The sequence below is a fragment of the Topomyia yanbarensis genome, chromosome 1 (assembly GCF_030247195.1).
Source record: "Topomyia yanbarensis strain Yona2022 chromosome 1, ASM3024719v1, whole genome shotgun sequence".
Taxonomy (NCBI): domain Eukaryota; kingdom Metazoa; phylum Arthropoda; class Insecta; order Diptera; family Culicidae; genus Topomyia; species Topomyia yanbarensis.
In genome coordinates this window covers 150051298-150067487 of record NC_080670.1, presented here as the reverse complement: position 1 = coordinate 150067487, position 16190 = coordinate 150051298, and the positions used below count along the sequence as shown (strand labels likewise).

Genomic DNA, 16190 nt, shown 5'->3' with positions numbered 1-16190 from the left:
GCCTCATAGCTGACAATGCTAGCCCGGTGGAAGGAACCGTGACAGAAAGCCCACACGGACCCACAGTACAGTACGGAATTCGTTTCCTTTGAGCGGCACGTCTCTCGTCACGTGGGAAAAAAATAGAACTGGAGGCGAATCACCAAAATAAAAGTTTCAATCTAGCGAACTTACGTCATGGGATGGAGGCAAACAAGCGACAGGAAGAAAAGATTAAAAAAATCATCTATTTTTTATTCTTTCCTGAATCGATTTGTACATACTTTAATCAATATTTCATCGCCGATTTTTCTCGGTTTCTCCTGGATCTGCCTGTCATTGTTTTGATTCGGTCGGTGTGTGCTGGAACAATTTGCCATAAATCAACGCGGATTCTGTACTGCAGCGTCCAAGTGACTAGTTCCGGTTTAAATCATCGAGGGTTATGCGCCATCATAAAAGAAGAGAGAGATAGAGAGAGATTTAGAGAGAGGTTGTGATAAATTAAAGAATTAACTGAGTTGGTGGCCTAATACCAGTATTGTGTTTTTCTCTAGTTATGCAGAACCCATTTGCGACTCTGCTCATACCAGTGTTAGTTAATTGATTTGTCGTTTCACGTGGCCAGTCATTGTTTACTGCATCGTTAGTTCAGTTTTGGCAGATGTTTCAGCTACTGGGTGTCGTGCATGGCCAAAAGAACCAGTGGCGTGTTAGGTAAACATCAGACGGGTGCGTAGGTGATTGGTTGGACGCGGGATTTATGACTGATGTGGTTTCTTGGAATTATGTTTTAGGTTAATGGTTAAAACGAGATATTGCAAAGAAGTCGCTACCGATGTTGGTTAATTGCTTCTCGATTTTGGACAAAAGTAACATAAAAATATTCTTATTTCTTCTATAAAATGCTGCTGGGTCGAAATTTTTGTTTCAGAGAAACAGTGCGCAAATTTTTATCCATCTCCAACCTAAATCCAGTATTCTTTCAGTATTCTTTCAGTATATTTGTATTTACAATCAAAAAGTTGCTGAACAGAACATGCCTATATGGAAAAATAATTTAAGCAAGAGCGAAATTAGTGATAACAAGTACCTGTGGACAGCACTGTCTTTACACCAGGGGCCCCGGGATTTTGAGGCCCCCAACTTAGGATGAGTTAAAATCATTCTAAAGGCTATACATATTCTAAAAAGTAGTCGCACTCAATTGTTTATAATTCTCAAATGTGTGGGTAATAATGGATCAGTAGCAGCTCGCAATCGCGCATTACCCCTTATCTCAAGTGATTAAAGTGTATCAGTAGCGGGAGAAAATGAGACACTGCATCTCAATTCAAATTTCAATTTGTTTTGAGCCAAAAAAATTAAATGTTTTATACAACACGCATACAAGGTTCGAAAGGCACTGAGAAGGAGTGGCAACTAGAACACTGTGGGAAAACTTACACAAGAAGCTATACAGAAAGTAGAAGAAGATGATGTCAAAATTCGCTACAAAATCCTTGTTTGGCAAGCGATTAGCGAATGTGGTAAATATTCAGTTCTTCATCAGGTCAGGGACAGTGAACGAACAAATCTACATGGAAGCTTCAAAAAGTGACTGCTGGACTTCTTGAGGTCACACGAAGACTCGATACTTTCTTGGCCGGATTTAGTATCTTTAACTATGCCGTTTTAGACTGGTACCGAAACCAATGCTTTTTTCTACTACATTACCCTAACAAAAAAGTTTTAGGCCGTCACGAAGGTGTAAAACCAAAAAAAAAGGTTAAACATTCCTTTGTGAAAGTGGGATTGAAATAATCTTCCCCAATCGACCCTACCTTTACCCTAAATCTGTTTATAAGAGTCAAGGTAAATGTACGTGCCTTTCAAAATATTTGAAGAACCTCGAGCATTTGGTGTCCTATGTTGTGTGTACATTTTGTTTCGATTGGTTCTTATATTTTTTCACAAAAATTCTTGTACTGCAGAAATAAAATAATTTTAAATTTGAAATTCACTTTTGCTTTGCTAAGCTCAAAATATCAGTTAACGGACAAATGACAAACACAGAAGCATATCATGTGTCACAATGGCGTGCAAGAATCAGAATCAGGAATCAAAAGATATTGGCTCAAATGGAACTTTCCCTGTATGTAGTCGGGGATTTGTGGCTCACGGTAATTGGGTACATATTTATGAAGCATCGAGGGTTTTCGATGTTTTGTTATGAAAACATTTTAAAATTTGTTTGAGTAATAGTTAAGGTATGCTGTACTTTCGAATGGTGAAAATGCTAATTACACTAGTTTACAGTGATTTGTATCCTCACAATATTTTTATCATTTCCATAGTAAAATGGCCCGCTGAAAACGAAAATGCGATTAAAAAAATTCTGTATGGAACAGATTTTGAGATATTGCGAAAAAATCCGTTTTTGTATTTTAAAAAATTGGCCCTTCACTTCATCACAAATATCTCCAGTTGTACTCTACCGATTTTAATGATTTTAACATCATTTGATCGACAATTGCAAGACCTATCAATTATTCCTAGAACATTTTATGATCACTATTACAATTAGATCTCTATTCAGTAATTAATTAAAAAATTATGGCTATTTCTTGCAAAATCTTGGAATTTTTTTTTATTTGACGGTAAATTACTCAAAGAAGAACGATTTATTAAATATTTTTTATTCGTGGGTATTGAAATATGATCAATTACGAAAATAATGAGCGGTTGTTCATTGGAATCTAAATAAAAATATAGAAGTTATGAGTATTTTTGTAAAACATAGAAAAAGTCAGTTTTTTAGAGTTTTGCGTTTCTCATATAGAAAGGTTATGTAATCGGTCGGAATTTCGACTTTTCAACCGAAGCCCGAAGGGCCGAATATCTTATACCATTCGACTCAGTTCGTCGAGATCGTAAAATGACTTTATGTGTGTGTATGTGTGTGTATGTATGTATGTACATGTGCATGTGTCAAACAATCTCACCGACTTTTCTCAGAGATGGCTGGACCGATTTGAACAAACTTAGTCTCAAATGAAAGGTACTACCTTTCCATCGGTCGCTATTGATTTTTTTATTGATCCGATTTCCGGTTCCGGAGTTACAGATTGAAGAGTACGATCACACTGCAAATTCATAGATACACTGGTACCACCATGATGTCCAAATGATGCAATACATATTAAAATGTGTGCAACATTGCTAGGATTTGCGTGTTTAGATCATTGATGACCCACCGAAGTCGTTTTGACCACATTGGCCACCTATTATGGTTCCTAATGCCCCGGGGAACTTACCAAGTCCCTACGTTAATGTCATACTTATTTCTCAGCGAATTCTTTACCGATTTTTACAAACTTGGTCTCAAATGAAAGTAGAGGTGTGCGCCGATGCATTTTTAATCGGCGGCGGCGTAAGCGACATTTTTGGCCGGCGGCGGCGGCGTTGGCGGCGTCACGCCGTTGGACCCTATCGGCGGCGGCGCGCCGGCGTGTGTCGGCGTGACGAATATTGACGCTTATGCAACTAAAAAAAATTCTTGACAGTACAATTCCTTTCCCAAAATTTCGGTTTTTATTATAACAGACTTCACAGCACATACAAACAAACGTTACAACTTAAAGAAAATCTAAAAAAATCATCGCCCACGATGTACTAGCGACATCTATTGAACACATTGCACAAAATGTAATTCTCGCAACCATATCAATTTTTTTTCAACTGAAGCTCCAATAGTGCCCACCCTGCTTGCCAAATGCAAGATAATAAATGAAAGGTGGAACTATTTTTACAGTTGTAAAATTTGAAGAACGAAATAGAAAAATTGTCGATGTCGCATACTACGACTTCGCATGAAATAACGATTGCAATGGACAAATTTGAAGAATGCAGAGTAACGACTGTATTTCAATGACTCATAATAATTATTTATTGTTCTATATCTGGGAAATTAAGCAATGGTAAAACAGTTTTTGTTTTGTTTGAGAAAATTAACTTTTAATGATCGTGTAAGGACACCTTTCAAGGTAGACACATTACTTCATTTTCCAGGCTGGTGTTTACTTTTACTTCTTGTAAGTACAAAATCCCCACGATGATAAGGAATACGATTCCCTGGCACTACATTTTCTTACAACGTACGATCTTCTTCTATCTTGAGTGCAAAGTATGCTCGATGTGCTGGAATCATACAGATCTACACACTGACGAAACCTAAATATACAGTTACTATCAATCATAATCATTCCACGACTTGACGTGTTAGCTCTAGGGGCAGATCACTTGCGATGCATTTTTAAAAATCAGCGAAATTAAATGCATTTATTTCCATCAAAATAGAAATTCATAATGTATTTTGCGTTGCGTGCAATGTTTTTGCGTTGCATGCAATGTGGTTTGCGTTGCGTGTAAGACGTCAAAACCCTACACAAAAACTAGCCCTATATTTAACAAAACGTCGAACAAAGTGGATCAGCGTAGGACGTTTGTTAAACAAATTTTTCTGCGAGGGAGTGCCAAGCTGATGCAAAAATGGAAATTTAATTGCATTTTTTCTAATTTGATGCAAATTTGTTATACATTCTTAGAGTGATCTGCCCCTAGTGTTAGCTCCTGTTAGGTTGAAACAAATCACTAAACAAGTCTGATTGAAAATGATCTGAGCGTATCTCTAGTTTTCGTAGCACCTGCACCCCGCTGATTTCTCCAGCAGTTCCGGAGACCAACAAATTCTAATCCATTGCATACATTCGATACACCGAATCAATTAAATTACTAACATCCTGTTATGTGCTTACTCACTGATCCACAGTGGGACGAGCCCGGACTTAAGTCCATATAGGGTTAACGTGCCCTTATTCATCTCATTAGTCACGATGTCACACTATTTCGCTGAAAACTCGGCTTACAATTCTTGGATTGCGCTTAAATAGGAGCCAACATCTTTGCTTCGGTCATAAGAAGCAGATCAATAAAAAATCTGCCTTGAAAAAAGTGAAATACTCGCATTAGAGCGAAGCGAAAAGTCGAGTACAACGCACCCTTATTCATCCTACCATTTGAAATAATGCGTTGAATAGAGATAGCAGACACTGCTCTAACTAATGTGTTCAAATGGGTGGGATGAATAGGGGTGCTAAGATGAATTAGGGCGCAGTAACCCTATGAAGGTTATGCGATATTCTCACTAGTATTTCTCATATCAGCTAAGCCATCACAGACATTTTCGCGAGATTTTAGGTGATTTGAATGCAAAATGAATTTTTGACAGCTTTTTGAAGGGCATAACTCAAGTGTTTTTTGCATTATTTGACCATAGGAACTACATACGGTTATTCTCGTTTTTCAAAGAAACGGTTGATTTTATGAATTGTATTATTTCACCAAAATTATCCGTGTGATAAAATTACATCGTAAAATCGCCAAAAATAAGTCACTAGTTGGTTAAGTTAGTGTTTAGCTAACTGTTTGTCATGATTTTTTTTTATTGAATTCGAACTTCTAAAGCGATAACAACAATGACGCCCGTGAATGCCCGCGATCACACTATGCTCATTCGAAAGCTTTTCATTTTCTCTTTAAAATCAGCCTATGCTAGTTTTGCGAAAACTTGCGATAAGCAGTCAAAATTTAAAAAAAAAAACTGAATGGAGACGCATGGTAATTACTGATATTTAATTTGAATATTCACTTTATGACTAGAATAATGACACTAATTTATGCACAACTTTCAAATAGCATTTAGAGCATGATCTACAAGGGTTTTACTAGTGATCAAGAGTAAGGAACCGAATGGGAAGTATGGTTTTTAAGTGGTAAAGGAATTAAGAATGTTTAAAATTCAGTAAATATTTTCAACCATCTGAAATGTGTCATAAAATGTTTCATGAACTATTTTTGCTAACTTACGCAATAACTGTCAAATTGAGTGAACACAGTTAAGTTCTAGTCATTTGGTGAGACTATTTTTTCCGAGTTTGCATAGCGCTGATATAGCTTAAGGGTATGCGATATTATCCTAATAAAATAAGACCATTTTTAAATGAACCATATACGCGAAAAAAGGATTTTGGATTTATTTTAATTTAAGGTATGAAATAAGCAATCTAAGCAACTTAAAACACACCAGCGAAAACAAAATCTTTAATCATCTTGTTGATTGGTGAATATAAATAAATATTCCACTAAGACGCTCAAAATGTTTGTTTTGAAAATGAAAAAAATGTAGTTTTCATACCAAGCAACCCACTAATGAATTAAACGTTCCAAAATTAGTCGATCACATCTTATTTGATCCTTAAAAATAATATAGTCATTTCTAAAGCCACATATTGAGAATCAATTCGTTTCAATACGGAAAATAAATTCCAAAATTACAATTGAAGGAAATAAAAAAAAGACAAAATATTTACTTTTGAGCCACTTTAATAAGTAGTAAAGTTAATTTCTATTTTCTACAACCAACATAGGAATTCAGCGCACAAAAATGTCTTTAAAAAATTTTTGAACCTTCGCAACAAAATAATTATTTTTTAGCCACCCTAATGTATAATGAATTTTTTTTGCAAATGTTAATATCAAAAACGATTTAGCACACGAAAATTAACATACACAAATTTTAAGAATGATTTAGAAAAAAAAAATTGAGACACTCTAATGAATAGTAAATGTTCATTTTTGAAATTTTTTAATATCTTAAACGAATTCAGCGTACCAAAATTACATAAAAACGTCCTATATGAACCGACAGGGTAAAGTTTGGACTTTAGTCCACCTTTTGTTCTAAGTCGTGCCACTGTGCGATCGGCATTGTGTTGTAACTTAAGAAATGGTTGTGAACAACTCCCACCTTTGGCACTTCGACAAGAATGAATTTTACATTTCCGGCCCATATTGTTTGTTTTGGTTTGCATGAGATTAAAAAGACCGTAACGTTTTCGGGTGGGCGCGGAAATTAAGTAATGCATTTAGCTATGTGTCAAAATCTCTTCACCGACGCCACCGATTTGTAATTGAAATCGACCGTTTTTTCTACGAGTGATGAAAATTCATCTCGTGTTACGTCTTATTTGTCTGTGATACCGGGCTGGTGCAACTGACACTGAAAATCTTTCTTGAGTGGGGCTAGATCACACGATGAATAATTTATGAGACTAGAAATCTTACCCTCTGCATCGCCACATCTGTGCACCATCGTCGCGAAAAGTCAAGATCACTTTTCTCAACTATTCTTCGAGAAAAAAAAATAAAATAGGTCACGATTCAATCAATTATAAATAAACCTCGTATTGAAAATAATTTTTGTGTTTTCATAAAACTAGTTCACGCAAAAAAAAAGATAACATTATACTCAAATGTTTAGTAGGTGGTTGTGTCTGAATATGTTTAATATTTTTATGATTCTAATTCATAACTCGATGAAACATTGGTTTGTATTAACTTTATTGACTAAAACAGTCAAGAATTTAACGACGTGCAACGATTTTCGTAAATTCTCGTCGTGTTATCGTGATATTTTAGTCTTGAGCTTACCGTTGGATTTTTTACACAGAGTCATGCGTCTTATAGTTTTCTAAATTATTTCACGGACATGAATTGTGGCTAGGTAATGTATTTTGCTCAGCGCAGTTTCATTTAATTCCGAACATTTCTCTGAATTTTAACAAAGGAATAACAGGGTTACAGGTCCTAGTAATGTCTTTGTATCTAATGCTCGTGCCTATGAGACTGGTTGCTAGCAGTTGTACAGAATAGCTCACATAGAAATTTTTAAAACCAAAAAGCAGAGCGAATAATCCATGAATAATAGTCTGAGTACCTTGTAATTGTTTACGTAAGTATAATAAGATTATGTGGAAAATTAATTACTTCATGAATTACATCATGAACAGTTTCACGAGCTCAACTGGTGAATCGTGTGTAGCATATTAGGAATTAAGAATCGGTTAAAAAATCTATGAATAATACACTGCGTTCCAGTGAATCCAGTTGATTACGTGCAAAGATTAGAATTAGGTACATAATCGTAAATTTCAGGCACATATATCTTGAAAGTGGAAGTTTTTTTTAATTTGTGGACCATTTCACGCACACGAATGGTTAATTGAAACTTATATGCTCACAATCATAACCAGTTGATGAAGCAAGAATGGATCTTTGAATTATATAACGAGTGTCGTGTAATGGTTTTCGAGAAAATATCAAGATTATTTTAATTTTGTAATCCAATTGACGACCACTAATACCAAATAATGATCAAGATGTGATAAATCATGAATCAGTTAACGTCGTATATTCGGTCCATAGACAATGTTCCTAGATTTGTGGATAAAATAATGAGTCAACAATTTTAGAGTTCGCGAATTTTCGGCGCGGGAAAAATGCATCGGCGGCGCGCCGCCGGTCTACCGTTCGGCGTCGGCGTACGTTAAAAATTACCGGCGGCGGCGGCGTGGCGCGGCGGCGCACAGGTCTAAATGAAAGGTACAACGGTACAATTGGCTGCTGTTGAATTTCTAAGTGATCCGACTTCCGGTTCCAGAATTGCACGGTGATAAGCACGAACACGCAGCAAATCCCGTATACGGCGATGAATGTAAAAAGGTAATTTTTTTTTCCAAAATGTGACCACAACTGCTTGGATTTGTAGCTCTAGATCACTAACAATCATTCAAAGTCGCATTAGCCACGTTGGCCACCATCGACGGTTCCGGAAGCCCCGGCGGAAGAATCCAAATTCAGAATAACAGGTACATCCAAATCTCAGTGATGACTGGACCGATATGACCAAACTTAGGTGTTATGTCACTTAAAACTATTATTGAATTTTATTTCTATTCGACTTCCGGTTACGACTCCGATGGTTTATCAACGATCTGGACTCGCAAATACAAGTAATGTTGCACATATTTTAATATATATTGCATCATTTGGACATCATGGTGGTACCAGTATATATATGAATTTGCAGGGTGATCGTACTCTTCAATCTGTAACTCCGGAACCGGGAATCGGATCAATAAAAAATCAATAGCGACCGATGGAAAGGTAGTACCTTTCATTTGAGACTAAGTTTGTACAAATCGGTCCAGCCATCTCTGAGAAAAGTCGGTGAGATTGTTTGACACATGCACATGTACATACATACATACACACACATACACACACATAAAGTCATTTTACGATCTCGACGAACTGAGTCGAATGGTATAAGATATTCGGCCCTTCGGGCTTCGGTTGAAAAGTCGAAATTCCGACCGATTACATAACCTTTCTATATGAGAAACGCAAAACTCTAAAAAACTGACTTTTTCCATGTTTTACAAAAATACTCATAACTTCTATATTTTTATTTAGATTCCAATGAACAACCGCTCATTATTTTCGTAATTGATCATATTTCAATACCCACGAATAAAAAATATTTAATAAATCGTTCTTCTTTGAGTAATTTACCGTCAAATAAAAAAAAATTCCAAGATTTTGCAAGAAATAGCCATAATTTTTTACTTAATTACTGAATAGAGATCTAATTGTAATAGTGATCATAAAATGTTCTAGGAATAATTGATAGGTCTTGCAATTGTCGATCAAATGATATTAAAATCATTAAAATCGGTAGAGTACAACTGGAGATATTTGTGATGAAGTGAAGGGCCAATTTTTTAAAATACAAAAACGGATTTTTTCGCAATATCTCAAAATCTGTTCCATACAGAATTTTTTCAATCGCATTTTCGTTTTCAGCGGGCCATTTTACTACGGAAATGATAAAAAAAAGTTGAGGATATCACAACTTTTTGAAATTTGTAAACTAGTGTTATTGTTATTATGCAAGTTTATCTTCCGCCAGTATCTTTCCGCCTACCATTAACACCAATAGGCTTACCACTGAATTACCAGCGCCGTCTTCGAAATGCTAATTTTTTGAATATGGAGACTGATATTATTACTTAAAATGTACATGTTCGCTTTCTTCGGCTCCACAAACCGGTTAGAATAAACGAATACGCAAAACTTTTGACAGAATATGTAACGAAAATCTACCACACCAAAAAGAGACAATCTTTCAAAGAACCATTAGTTCTGTTCCCGCAGCAAAAAAGCGAACATCTAAAATTAATGAATCTCAAGACGAAACACACACTAAGGTTCAATATAATATCGATTGATTTCAAATGTAAACGTAATTGAATTTTGATTGAAAGAAAAATGTGTCATTTTCCGAAGTTGAGAACAACGCTTAACGAAACAATGTAACTTTTGTAAGTCTCGTAGTCTAAGTTCTGAAATTCATACGCTTCCTGGAATTATAATGTTTGGATCGTGAACAAAACATATATTTACAAGTTGAATCTTGTTGCCATATTACTACATATTTTTAATAAATTCTCATAGTTTAATGTCAGGACAGTTATAGTGGTCTATTAGCCTTAAAGAAGAATACTCAAAAAAATCTATTAAAAATACAAACGAAAAACGGTCATAAGTTTTTTAAGCTACGTGTCGATTCAAACGTTTGATGATTTAGTGATAATCTTCGAAAATAGCACTGTTTGCCCATCTGTTAACGAAGTTTGATAGTTATTGACGAAAAATGGCCTCAGTGTTGAGAAAATCAGATTTAACATGTGGAAACTACATGAAGTGTACCTGAAATTAATATCAGCAGTGCGATTCGTTTAAGGTTATGGTTGTGATGTATGTCCGACGATATTTTCACTAGTCTGGATAACATTCAACTAATGGACTTTCAATCCGCCCTACTCCACTATTTCCATTTCTTGACGGAGATACTCAAACAATGTCTTAAAATTATGAAGGTCAGATCACAACGTGCTTTGCCATTATCGGTCAGATCGGTTAGAAGTGCTAATAACATTTTGGGATCTACTCAAACCATCTTCTGTTTTTCGCACGTATCTGTTCATTTACACCGATACCTATAGTGCTATATTTCAATTCTCACAGGATGGCATGGAGGAGAAATGACTGCGTGACGCTGCGGATCATTTTAGTTCGTCTTACTCTACAGTTTCAGTAGCTTATACCTGTTCAATAATAAGGGCCCCTTAGCTCAGTAGTGCCCAGGGGTCCCAAGAGGTCTTAAGACGGCCCTGCCTGTGGAAGTGTGCGGGCACGTGACAAAGAATCTTTCATGCTGGTTGTGTGGGCACTCAAATAAATAAATAAAAACTGCTGTGGACGTTCAATTAACGGAACAGCTACAAGTGGAATAATAAATTCCGCCCATTACGAGAGAACACAACCACGATTAATTACGCAGGCCCGTCATAGACGCGCGAGATGGAACAGTTGATCAAGGTAAAAATAGAATTTGTTCTTACGATGAAATTAGTACTAATAACGTTAAATGCAGAACGCTTCGTAGCGTGCAACACGATGTCGAATATGAATGCATAAAAACCAAGATCCCCGTGTATATGGACCTTAATCTGATGGAAAATCGCCTATATGTTCTCGGAACTAGTACTAGCATGGATTGTATCGAATAATTTATGTCGAAGTATGGAGAAATGGAATCCGTCGCAAACGACAATTGGAGAAACCAACCAAATATCAACCGTCTTACTTGACGTTCTAGGGCAGATTATCTCAAGGTGTTAACTACATACAAAAATCCCAATACACATACCCTGAGTAGATCTACGTGTCCAGTTCTGTAACCAGACAAAAGAAAATTAATCTACTACAACCATCGCCATCGAACAGCCTTCGACATCTTCTGATACACAATAGACAACTGACGAAAAAATATATACCGAACACACCATATTTCACGGTATCCCCAAGTCAATAGTTAACATACCCAGTGAAGAAATAAACCAGAAAGAAGAAGGCTATACCACAGTCACTCGAAAATACAAAAAGCATCGAACATGTAACAGCGAAAATCAAAGCTCTAGCGACGACGACATGAACCCAAAAACAAGCGAGGAAGAAGGCAGACGGAATGACAAACGAGCGGCAGAGCGTAAACCTGACCATTGCTCACCACTAACAAAAAAAATTAACACAAGAAGCAGAAAGCAGTGTGCCCACGATAGTCGACAGAAATAATATTCGATTATTAATTTATATTTTTTAATCTATTTTGAATTGTAAAGTTGGGAAAGCCGAGTCATTTTTTTTAATTTTCGATAGTGGAAATGAAAATACCGATAAAACCGGTTCAAACCGGTAATTAGAAAAAAAAAAAAAGAATAGCTGGTATTTATAACGCAATCACTGTGAACTTGGTTTTGTCCTATTTTATGCTTTACTAACAAAATAATAGTTCTCGAGTATCCCTGATGTCATTCGACAGCTATTTTTTTTATTATGGAGGTTTAGCCTTAGGGTCATTCGCCTCTTTTTCAGGTTCTCTGGAAAATTTCTAACCCTATGTGTGGAGTTGGGAATCGAACCCAGGTGAGCTGCGTACGAGGCAATCGATTTACTAACTACGCTTTGCCCTCTTCCGCTTATTACGTGGTCTGCAAAGTCCGCATGTCGCCATGTTATCTAACTCGCTTATTGGACCAAAAAGCACGCTGATTAGCTAGATGTAGTTGGCGTCCCGAGATTTGACAAACTAGTGCTTCGAAAATCAGTTCCGAGTGCTCCAACATGTACTGAAACAAAAACGGTTTAGATTTGCTGTACACCCAAAACGAATGTTTGGGAGCGGAAATGCATCTGTTTTTTTCGCTCTCGAACTGTGAGCGAAAAGCTCGTAAATGATGCGCTAGTGTATCGTCGTATCTCTGGTTTAGGGTGGACAGAGATCGAAGCAAAATACACGAAAAAAATTTACCAATCGCAAAAAGTTTGCAAAGCCTTCATTGATACGTAAAGCTTATTTCAAATTGCTTTCGAATCGAAACACTAAAACTACCCAAAGCTATGAAAATCAGCATTTCCGTTGATTTCAGTGCCAGATATGTTAATTTTCGAAGATTTTTTATGATTATGACATGGTAGTTAAACGAATTGTGACATATTATACTACAGAAAAACAACCTAATCTGTGCTCTTCTCATCAAATACAAGAACCAGTTCAAATAGATTCAAGCAAGTCACCAATATAAAATTGAACAGGTCATGTCTGGTGATGTCATATGACATCACGCGTGGGGAGCTTGTTAACACAGGTAAACTGATTTCTTCTCCCAAAACGAATCTTTGGGAGCGAAATGTATTTGTTTTTTTCGCTCTCGAACTGTGAGCGAAAAGCTCCCAAATGCTGCATTGGTGTTCAACTAACCTCATACTTGTGCAATACAATATCGTTCCCATAGCTACATGTAGTTGGCTACACAGTGCAGAGATAGCTTGAATAACACATACCAACGTCTCCATGCTGTCCCACTTGTGGTCGCTGCTGAAATGATGATAAGTTTATATAGCTCATTCGAACAACTACTGGTTAGGGTTCGCAGTACCGACCCTTTTTGGCGAGAACCGGTACTACGGTACTGAAGCCCTCAGTACCGGTAAACTACCGGTACTCGAGTATTTTTTTAAAAATTCGAAATAAGCTTCAAAGTGAAATTGAATGCTCAAATTGATGACCTTATTCTCAGATGATTGATTTGTACTGATCAAAAAAGTATGTTTATTGTTTTCAATTGATTCGGAATGAAATGACTCATTTCAACAGAAAATATTTTTCGCATGGGGCACCTTCTTTTATTTAGAAATCTAGGCCACTTTGAAATCAATAACTGCTAAGCGGTGCGACTTTTGTCGACTTCAACAGATGGTAAATGTAAGAAGCACTATTAACAACAGTAAATCAAAGCGAGAATGGCAGTAAATCCGAGCAGGTTATTCGCATTTCCTCTCTTGATTTTCTGTAAATTGGTTTCGACCTGGATACCAAGGCTCCTTGCTTTCCTGTAAACTATGGAGTTTTGCTAAATTTTCCGATCACCAATAATAACAAATCGCTCCATTTGTAGTAGTTCACCAAGTCTAAAATTGTTAGCTACTAAATCGCTGTTCGTTCTTTTATAAATAAAGGTTAAAGAGCAAACCAAAGACACGACTTAGACCATAGTCTTATTACGCGCCACCCAGTGAATAGTGAAACCTATCAGAATGTCGCTAATAAAAAATTAAAGGCAAATTTTTACGTCTCTTACGCTAGATGTGAATATATTGAAAATTAGTACAAGATCGTTTAAATTTAATTTCGACAAAATAAAACAGGAATTTAAACATACCGTTCAGTACAACGGGAGCTAGTAATGTTTAACTTATAGAAGGTAAGGTAAGGTAAAGGTCCCCCTAGAGAGTCCACATAATTTTCATAAAAAAATTGTATGGTACCGAAAATACCGGTACTGGCTTTTGTTCAGTACCGGTATTACGGTACCAAAAATGGGTCGGTATTCCCGGGTTTTTAGGTACCGGTATTACCGGTATCACAACACTACTGCTGGTCATGTGTCGTTGTGACCAAAGGTGTAAATAGGCGTTTTAGCAAGCAGATGTTTCTCGGTTCCAGTCCTGATGCTTACCCGTTAATCTTTTTTTTCTATTAAGGCTTAGTTTTCATCGCATACATACAAACGAAATATTAATAAACAGCGGGAAAATGGTACAATGATGATGCTGAAATACCGACGCGGCGGCGTGGAGCCAAACGATATTATCTCACTAATCACTAGTGTGAAGCTTATATATACCATTTTACTACTACAACTCATTTTTTGTACGAGAAGTTTCAGATCATGAGCTATTTATAGCAGCGGAAAATAGAATGAAACAAAAAACAAAATTCAGTGCAGCATCAATGATAATGAGATTGTTCGTAGTGGTCGGGTGGGGGGGGGGGCTGTAGGGTTTTAAGTAAGGTGTAGAAGGCAGATACGAAACCAAATATTAAAAAAGTTTGTTTGTGTGTGAGTGTGTGCCTTCGATTTTTTTTTCGTGAGTGTTGCGCTCATCTCGAATTGTGCGCGAACAGCTCAATGTTCAAAAAGGATTGCTTCTGGGAGTGAGATTGAGAGCCCAAAAACAGAAAATCTGAGCGCGCCGTTTTGGGTGTAAAATCCCCTATAATGCTAGAGTTTTAATAAAAATATTTTTGGTGACAAATAGAATGGGGTCGCATTTTTTGCAGTTTCCATGACGCAACCAATGTAGACAATCGTATTCCAAATAAGGCATTTGTTTTTGTTAATCATTGCTTAATTGAACCACTACTGCCAACATCAACTCCGGCTATTTTGGTTTGACTCATTTTAGCAGTTTTTCAGTTAAGATGTAAAGTGTCTGAGCTGCTCTACTGCATATCTATCGAATATTGATTCTAAATCAATACAAAGAGTGCACTTTAACCCCCTGTTGCTCAATCCTGCCTTTTGGCGAGTTGCGGATTTTTTTTGTAGAATATCTAAAACACGATAGTATCTACCACGTCATCTACCTATCTACCATAACCATTACCACGAAAACATCTTCTCAGCATACCTGCCAATCATAGAAATTACTATTTATTTGAAATCCCCGTACATTTAACGCCGAAAAACGTAAATTTAGAAAACGAGAAAGAAAGGCAGTGTTTTAGTTAAAGGATATTCACAGCATTTAATTTTTTTAGAAAAAATAAAAAAATATTTCTGAGTTGCTAGGCGGTATTACACCTCTATAGATGTGAATTTCTGTTGTGTGAACGATGTAGAATTTTAAGTTATTAGCAAAAAATCTTATCTCATCAAATGGCAATGTTGGGCATTTTTGAGGTTTAATCGAAAAATTTATCATTTTCATTAACTAACTGGAAATATGTTTTTCGATTTTGACATTTTGAAAGTGGTAGATAACTTTATGAGACTAAATCAAAAATTTGGGCAGAAGTATAACCTACTTTTAATTCACATCATACATATTTCTATCATTTTTACCTATGCGCTAAAGAGATACAAATAATTTGACAGGTCTATTTTTTCGCATTCAGGCTTTAGTATGAATTTATACCCATTCTCAGTACGGTGCCCTCAAAAGTCCGGGCCCACTGTGCCCACGCGAATAGACGGTATTAGTAATGTGTACTATGTAATAGTATAGATTATGTAGTACTGAATTTAGTGTGGTTTTTGCAACTTCGTGTTAAGATCGGATACTAAGATCATAGGTTTCAGGAAAAAAAACCAGTCTTCCCAAATGAACATCGAACACCATGTTCGCTCTAGTTCTGTGTTCAT

General features: G+C 36.4%; 1 protein-coding gene across 1 annotated transcript in view; it reads right to left on the bottom strand.

The window, feature by feature from the left end:
- Positions 1–227: 227 nt before the first annotated feature.
- Positions 228–16190, bottom strand: part of LOC131677035 (irregular chiasm C-roughest protein-like) — a 569032-nt gene continuing 553069 nt past the window's right edge. The window contains exon 13 of the mRNA XM_058956588.1: positions 228–396. The gene's annotated coding sequence lies outside the window, so the exon portion shown is untranslated. The remainder of the gene's footprint in view (positions 397–16190) is intronic.